The sequence below is a fragment of the Corapipo altera genome, unplaced genomic scaffold (assembly GCF_003945725.1).
Source record: "Corapipo altera isolate COAL_440 unplaced genomic scaffold, ASM394572v1 65, whole genome shotgun sequence".
Classification (NCBI taxonomy): domain Eukaryota; kingdom Metazoa; phylum Chordata; class Aves; order Passeriformes; family Pipridae; genus Corapipo; species Corapipo altera.
The window spans coordinates 8,462,980-8,470,748 of NW_020884891.1; the positions used below are offsets into that span (position 1 = coordinate 8,462,980).

A 7,769-nucleotide genomic window follows, 5' to 3' on the forward strand; every position below is an offset into this window, starting at 1 on the left:
ATCCTAAGAGCAGACTTCTACTTCCTGCTTTATTCAACAGAGGCCTCTCTCCAGGGAGACAGTGTTTTTGGTATCCATTGGTAAACTTATACAGTCATGGCCAGTGTAGTTTGATCTTCTCCCAGACACAAGTGCAAAGATTTCTTTTCTGACACAAGAAGAGTGAGTTTGTCTAAGGAACTGCTTTTACCACTTTCTAAAGTGCTTTTATTTTCCTTAAACCTCTAAAATCCAAATTTATTTATTTATTTATTTATTTATTTATTTATTTATTTAGGCTGGGAGGCCCGGTGAAGCTTGGAGCTGTGTGTGTGGGTGTTTCCCTGAAGGAGCTGCCAGTGAAATAGATACAGCTGAGCTGACTGCAGCACTTCTTGCTAGAGCACACCTGTCAAGAGGATGAATGAACAGCATGGCAAGGATGCAGTATATCTTCAGTTTAAGAAAGAAAACAGCTCTCTGTGGTCAATCTACAACTGAAAGTGTCAGTCTCAGAGTACACCGTGTTAATCCATGGTTTTGCAATCACAATACATTCTGATTAGTATTGCTGTGGAATAGGCTGCTAAAGCAAATTCCAGGGCACTTCTGTTATCTTAAAATGAGAGCCTTGGGAACTTAAGACTGAGCTGATCACTCTGAGCTGTGCTGTGTAAACTTGTGCATGTCCAGTATGCTTGAAAATGAATTAATTTGCATGAAAGGAAGAGTATCTGTGTCCACATCTAATAAATATCTCTTTTCCCAAGAATTTTGAAAGTTGCAAAATCCTCAGGTCAAACCATGCTTGATCCCAACTGTGCTCTAAAACACTGTTCAGGCTGGTAAGGGCAGCAAAACCATCTTCCAAGTGGGCACTCATTGGTACCAAGTTTCTGTGTATTGCAATTTAACTAAACTGAATATCCATTGTGGAGAATCGTGTGTGTTTTATTTCATTTCCACTGAATAATGAATATAGACTGTTACTGATTACATTAATATGTAATTATTACCATGAGAATCTAATCCTCTGAAACCATTGGTCACTTGCTGTATGTTCATTTAGCTACAAATGCTTTTCGTTTTCCATTTGTATTTTATCATTTAATTGCTTTGCTCCATTCAACATCACCCTTTTTTGATCTCCTGTTAATCATTATTTGGAATGAGAATTAGCCCTTAAGCAAACAGTGCCCCAAATCTATCTTGCTTCTTTGTGTGTAGTGATGACCTTGTGTTGGAACAGAAAAAAAAACAATTAGCTATCGCTTTAGATTTATAATAAAAATTCTCTAATTATATTTGAAAATTGCAGTTGAAAAAGAATCTTAACATTTATTCATATTGTAAATCAACAGGACCTCAGACTCTACAAAGCCCTGATCTTCTGAAAGTGTAATGGAAATCTTTTTTTAAAAATAAAATAAAGTCCACATCTCATTTCCTGAAAGAGAACTGTCTTTGATACACTTAGGAAATCAGGTAGCTCTGCAATGTCCCCCTGGCCTATGTATTTGTTTTTCTTCCATAGGAGTCTTAAATGTGAGGGTGAGGAGGTTTCAGGGTTGTCCAGGGTCCTTTGGAGAAGGCCAACACATGCACAGCTGGTGCTTGGTCCCCACTTCAGAGAGGCAGTGTTGTTCCTCTCAGTAGAATGGCATTTTCTTCTCTGAACTGAACTGGGTTTGTAAGCCCTTGATGTTTACACTTTTTTGTCTAAAATTAATGAACATCCACCTCCTTAAAAATCTCATTAAAGTTTGGTTTTGGCAGGTTGCCTCTCAGAGTCTTGACAACACTTTGGGTGCTGATGATCTGATCGAAGTGTCTTCTCATTCCCTCCTCCTTCCCCATCTGTTTGTATCCACCTCTTGTGTTACAAAAATAAACTGTTTGGGATAGGAACTGGTTTTTCTCCTTTTGCTTGGTGCAATGCTGTCTGGTGCACAACTCCTCTGCAGTATGCTTTAGCCTCTGCTGGTCGCTGCTACCCTGTCTCCTCTAGCCAAGCAAGTTCCTTGAGCAGCTCCCTGCTGCAGCACAGGATAGTGCAAGTGATTGTTCTGCTTACCTGTGTGTAACCTGCATCTCAGCCCATCCATCTGTAGCAATAACTCTGACAATTTGCTTAAAATCAGAGGTTGAAGCAGAAGGAGTATTGAGAAGGTGAACAAAGGTATGGAAGATTAGAGGCTCTGGGTCTTGTAGGTCTGGTCCCTCCTCTTCAGTATAATCTGCACTCCTACCGAGTCGTGAAGGGGGGAGTGACAGGAAGCTTGTGCACTGTAAATATGAAAATATAGCTGTATTTTAAGAAGTTCTAAGATACTTCCTAAAATGCTGCTCTTTGTCTTCTGATTTACCATGATCTGAGATGATGGAAGGAACAAAGGAAGGAAACTGGAAGCTCAAACAGCCTACACTAGCAAACGCTGTACTTATGTGCCTTTGAATATGTTAAAGCTAGGATTTATTAAACAGAGCTTGAGGGTTGCAACTATCATTTAAAAATGCCTCCTCTGAACAAACAAGAAATAGTATAGCCAAATGCAAGTAAGATAAACTATAAATCAGTGGTTCTTTGCTAACCCTTCATTAAGGATGTCTGTAAGGATGTCTGCAAGCAGTTTTACAGCAGACTACATAGTCATGTCTATTCAGTGGGCTTTAAGAAACTGGGGAGATTGTTGTTGTTTAGGAATATCAAAGAACTTTTGTAGTTATTATATAGCTTTGGTGAACAAATCATTAATCATCTTAAAAATAACTGGGGGCAGATAACATAATAAAGTGCCCCTGGGATGTGTTTCTGTTTTATCAGCCAACAGTTATAAGTAAAAGGCAGAAATGCTGCTTCTAGCTAGTTTTGTTTAAAACAGCAGGAATGAAGAAAAAATTATCAGGATGGGAAACACATTAAATCATGGCAAGTAAATTCCTTTCATCTTGAGTATGGCTGCTGACTGTCAATAACTGAGATTAATGCTGCAGGAAACAAAGCAGAAATGTTAAACATAATGACATTTAAAGAAGAGCAATAACCAGTTTATTAAAGGGTAGTGTTTTGAACTCTGTGAGGCTGGCAAATGGAATTTCAGAAGCATTTAAGATACTTTGGCCTCATCTAAATCATCATAGGAGTAAATTGAAAAATATCCTGTAAATGAGATCTGGTGTCTCTTTGTATTATCTCCTCTAAGGGATATACATACTCCTTATTTTTAAAAAGGACTCAAATGTCCTGATGAGCCTGAAATTCTGTATCCACAAAAATTACCCCTTTGACAACTTTCTTGTGTGAACACAGTGAAATAGGTGCTGCTTTAGGAGTGCATATTCCATTAACAATGAAACTGAGCTGAGTGTTCTGTCCCACAGCTTTCTCCCTTCCCCAAATTTAATTGTAGTTCTGACAATGCTCAGTGCTGCTGTTCATGGTGAAGTGTGGAGCTGGGCTCTGAGCTGGCAGCCAGGGAGAGCGTGCAACAGTTTTTGGTTCAGTCTCTGTTTTGGTCAGTGGTGTGTCTGCAACGTGGTGTCTCTCCCTTTCAGTGAATTACATTCTTACAAGTTCTGCAAAAATTATCTTTAGGACTTCTAAGGCTCATTGCCTTGGGAAACCTAGCCAAAATTGTCTCATGGTCTAGTGACCTTGGCAAAGACAAAAAGCCTCTTAGTGGGGAAGCTGGAAGGAATTTCACCTCAAAGAGCTCAGTTGGCAGAGATGTTGGTTAGAGGCTGTGGATGACGATCTCTGTAGTTCAGGGTACTCCAAGAGTTAAATGCATCCTGCTCTATAAATTTCTGTGGAACCCTACTGATGGAAGGGCCCATCTATGTAGAGAAGGTGATTGTAGAGGGACCTTTGGTCTGTGACTGTGCTCGTGAAGAGGAGAACTCTAATGATCTGATTGAGTACACTGTCATTTGCCACTCCTACCACCTTCCCCTTTTTGCTTGAATGTTGCATTTACTCCAGTAATTACTTCTCTATTAATGTGACCAGTTTCTGTCACCAGCCCAACTGTGCATGTCAGTCTCTTTGATGGGTACCTGTTTCTTTTATGAATTAGTTCCAAGACGAGATATTCCTTGTGATCATCTTACCTGTCCTTCTGTATAACAGACCATGCAGCTTCCCTGAAATGACTCAGTGATAAGAGGGAGGTATTTCTCTCTAATGTTCATTTAATTGGGTGGAATGAATAGTCTTTTAGTCCATCAATATTTCAGAAGAAAGCCCACCCAAACCACCAATTAACTGAGAGCAATAAACATTTTGGGAATAGAAAGGTAAAACAAATAGATTCAAATAGGCTTTTGAAGTTCATCAGTAAAAGTAACTAATTTCTCTGGCAATTTCTAGTTTTTAAAGACACAAGTCTTAGAGGGACACTTGGCCTTTTTTCCTGCCTAATGCATGAGTAGCTCCTGTTAATATAAACAGGATGTCTTTAGTAAAGCTCCTGCGTGGCTGTGGATGCATCTGTCAGCAGTGCAGAGCTGCACAGGGTACCTCCACAGGCAGTTTGGGCCACCCTGTTAATCATGGGACCTGACTTCATACTGTTTAGAGTACAAAATGAAGTTTGCCATTGTAGTACCTTGTTGAGAATGAGTTGCATCAAATGGTATGAAAGCTGTTTCCTCTTAAGGGCAGTGTGAAATTCTGCTCCTGTCAGAGACGAGAAGGTGTTCAGATGTGAATGGGGCCAAGGACTACTGATGCATAGTGGAAGGTGGCCCTTGAACATGCTCGTTTGGGAGCAGCTTTGGTGATGATGTAGTAATTAGTCCTCTAAGAGGAACATATTCACAGTCATTTAACAGCAGCTGAAGAAACAGCAGCAACAGAGGGGATCAAAGAGAAATGACATCAAGGCTGATGGCAAAGAGAGTGGTAGCTGGAGTAAGTACTATTGACCTTAGATCTGAAGAACATAGATGATGGTTTCTCTGGAGCAGGCAACATAACCATTATGTTGTTTAGTTGTTCTTTTTCCTTGACGATAATGAATCTCTGCAACTCTAATAGAATTTATAATTAGACACAACAAAAGCTTGAGTGAAGAAATTATTTCAGCCTAATACTAAATAAGAGTTTACGTGTCTCTGCTCTTTAGAGGCTCTGTAACCTGCTCCGGGGAACCAGAGGCTTAACTGCATTCAGGGACTTGGGACTGGACGCCCTTGCTTCAAGGCCCCTTTGTTAATTAAGGAACTAGAATTGCTTTGTACCATGTGTTAGCCCATGTCTAACAGTATTGCTTACAGGATATGGGTCTGTTTGTTGATCTTATCTGCATAACTATGAGCTGAGAGGGGGAATGAACAGTGCTGGAGACTACTGGTGGCTTTTCATAGATGCAGACTCTCTGTGGCCTTGCTGTTGGAATGGGTCATGAACATGGCTCAAACTTGAACCAAGTCCAGCTACATGACCTAAGCAACTGCATTCTTTATTTTATAAAACTGGCACTCAGTAAAATTATATAGCCTTCATTTTTCATAGGAAGGACTCCAAGAGTGATGTGGGAAGTGTCACATAAGATGGGTTCTGGAAGTGCGATATCCCTGTAGCACACAGTAGATGAATGGAATTTTCCTGGTTATGGTGTATAAGAAAACATGGACAGTGGTGTGCAGTCAGGATGGTGCTTTGCTTTTTCCTGTGCTGGAGAGCCACTGGTAAAACACAAAAGTCAATGTAGTGTTGGGGGTTATTTTGCTCTTTGGTTTTGGATCCTTATTTTATGATATGCCAGAATTTGATGTTTCATGTGACATAAATGGGTCTTTGTTAGTCTCTGGAAGGTTACTTTATCGATCCAGCATTTACAGATGTGAACATCAAGTTCACTGGCTTCTACTTATCAACATTCTGGGTGCATCTGGACTTCTAACTTTTTGCAGATAATAAATGTTTCTAATACTATCTGTACTGCTGTGTTCATATTGGCTTAAATGCCTCTTCTTACCAATTCAAGTACAACAGTATGTGGATTTAGAGGAAGAAATGTTTCACTGAATAGATTATCAAAAACCAAGAGGAAAAAGTAGTTTTCCAGATGACTTGATCCTGCTATGTATATCACTAAAAATATCAGAGTTCCTAAGCAAATGGATGCAAGGTTCTGGGTGACGTAGCCTGAATAAAGTCTGTCTGGAGTGATGCTCTGTTGAGTATGAAGGCATCTGAGTGAAAATGCAGCAAATGGGAGAACACTCTTAGTAGGGGGGAGAGATTGTTTTGGTTGTGACATGGTACTTTATAGGGTGGGTAAAAAGCAGTGGCTGATTTTTGGCTTGCACTGTCAGTAGGTACATTCTGTACAACTGCAGCAAGGTAGAGATTTTAGGATAAATTGAGCTGAGCTCAGGTCTATGGAACTGTATAGTATACCTCTACTTCCTATTACAACCATGAATAATATTTCACCTAGGCTTTTAGAAGAAAGAGTGTTTTCGTAGCAGTAACACTGAAAGAATACAGAACTGCTTTTCCTTATTTGATGAAATGCCACATGAATGCATTTCCCTTCTGCATTTCACTCCAAAGCAAAATGGCTGCATCAAAAAGACTTTCCCCATTCTGAATCTCAGTGTTTTTTTGGTTGGGTTTTTTTTAGAAAAGCAGAGTAATAATGTTTACAAACTGGGCTATTGTAGGTTTTAAAATATGAGAAAATAGTATATAATACAAAAAAGTACTCAAAATTAATTTAAAAGTGTTATCTTCAAATTGGGTACACCTCTTTTGTTTTGGAGGAGATTTTTGGGAATTTGGTGGTGTTCTCAGTGCTTGAAGTATTGGTTTTCAGTAATCTATGTTGGGAGAGTAGTTGGAGAACACATAATTTTCCATAATCATAAGAGACAAGAGATTTGAATAGTGGCCTCAGACTCCCTTGGGTCACTCACAACTTAAATTAACATCTGTTGGTTTGCTGGTTGGGTTTTCTTTAATCTTCTCTTCAAAATGGTTAAGAACACCATAAGGCTAGCTAGCAGGAATTTTCTCTTGTCTGTTGAATCTCACAAGGATTAATGAAGAGGAAATGGGAGCTTTTGTTGTAGAAACTGAGTGCATCTTATGGCCTTTATAGGAAACTATTTGTTGATTTAGTAGAAATTGTGTTTCACTAGCTGGGTAATTCATCAGTATCAGACACCAGTAGTACTGTATGTGCTGAAATCAATTTTGTGTGAGGTACAGAGCCCACTGGAAATCTTATGCTTTAAAATATCTTTCTGGATATGACAGAGAAGAATCAAGTGATTACCCTAAACTGAAGCAAACAAACATGCTAAGACATGTCAAGCTTTATCAATCAAAGCTCTTTAATAAAAAACCCCCTATGCATTGGCCATTTTTATTTGTGTTGGCAAAAAAATTCTGAAAAACTGCTCGGGAAAATTTTTATCATGTTGGGCTTCTCAGACAGTAAGGTTGTAGATGGAAAATGTCAGAAGCGCTATTAACTGGAAACAGTTGATATGCTAGTAGATAATGTATGAGTGCACAGGGCCGTGATGGTCAGCACACAGCCCAGAACAGGCCTGGCCTGGCTGGTGCTGAGAGATGAAAGGTTATCAGTCCTGTGCTTCTTTCCCCCCCCTGCTTCTAGAAAGGCTGTGAGAGGATGTCCCTGCAGCCACCAACAGCTGGGGGACTGCTGCTGGGCGTGCCACAAAGGGGCATAAAATATGAACCAAGACAAATATTGGGGGCGGATGATGAGGGGTGGGAGACAGTGATTATATCCAGTAGTGAAGAGAACTACCTG

General features: G+C 39.7%; 1 long non-coding RNA gene across 1 annotated transcript in view; it reads left to right on the forward strand.

Moving 5' to 3' along the window:
* LOC113948077 overlaps positions 1-409 on the forward strand; it is a 269,176-nt gene extending 268,767 nt beyond the window's left edge. Inside the window, exon 3 of the long non-coding RNA XR_003527976.1 lies at positions 278-409. This is a non-coding gene — a long non-coding RNA (uncharacterized LOC113948077). The remainder of the gene's footprint in view (positions 1-277) is intronic.
* The last annotated feature ends 7,360 nt before the right edge of the window (positions 410-7,769 follow it).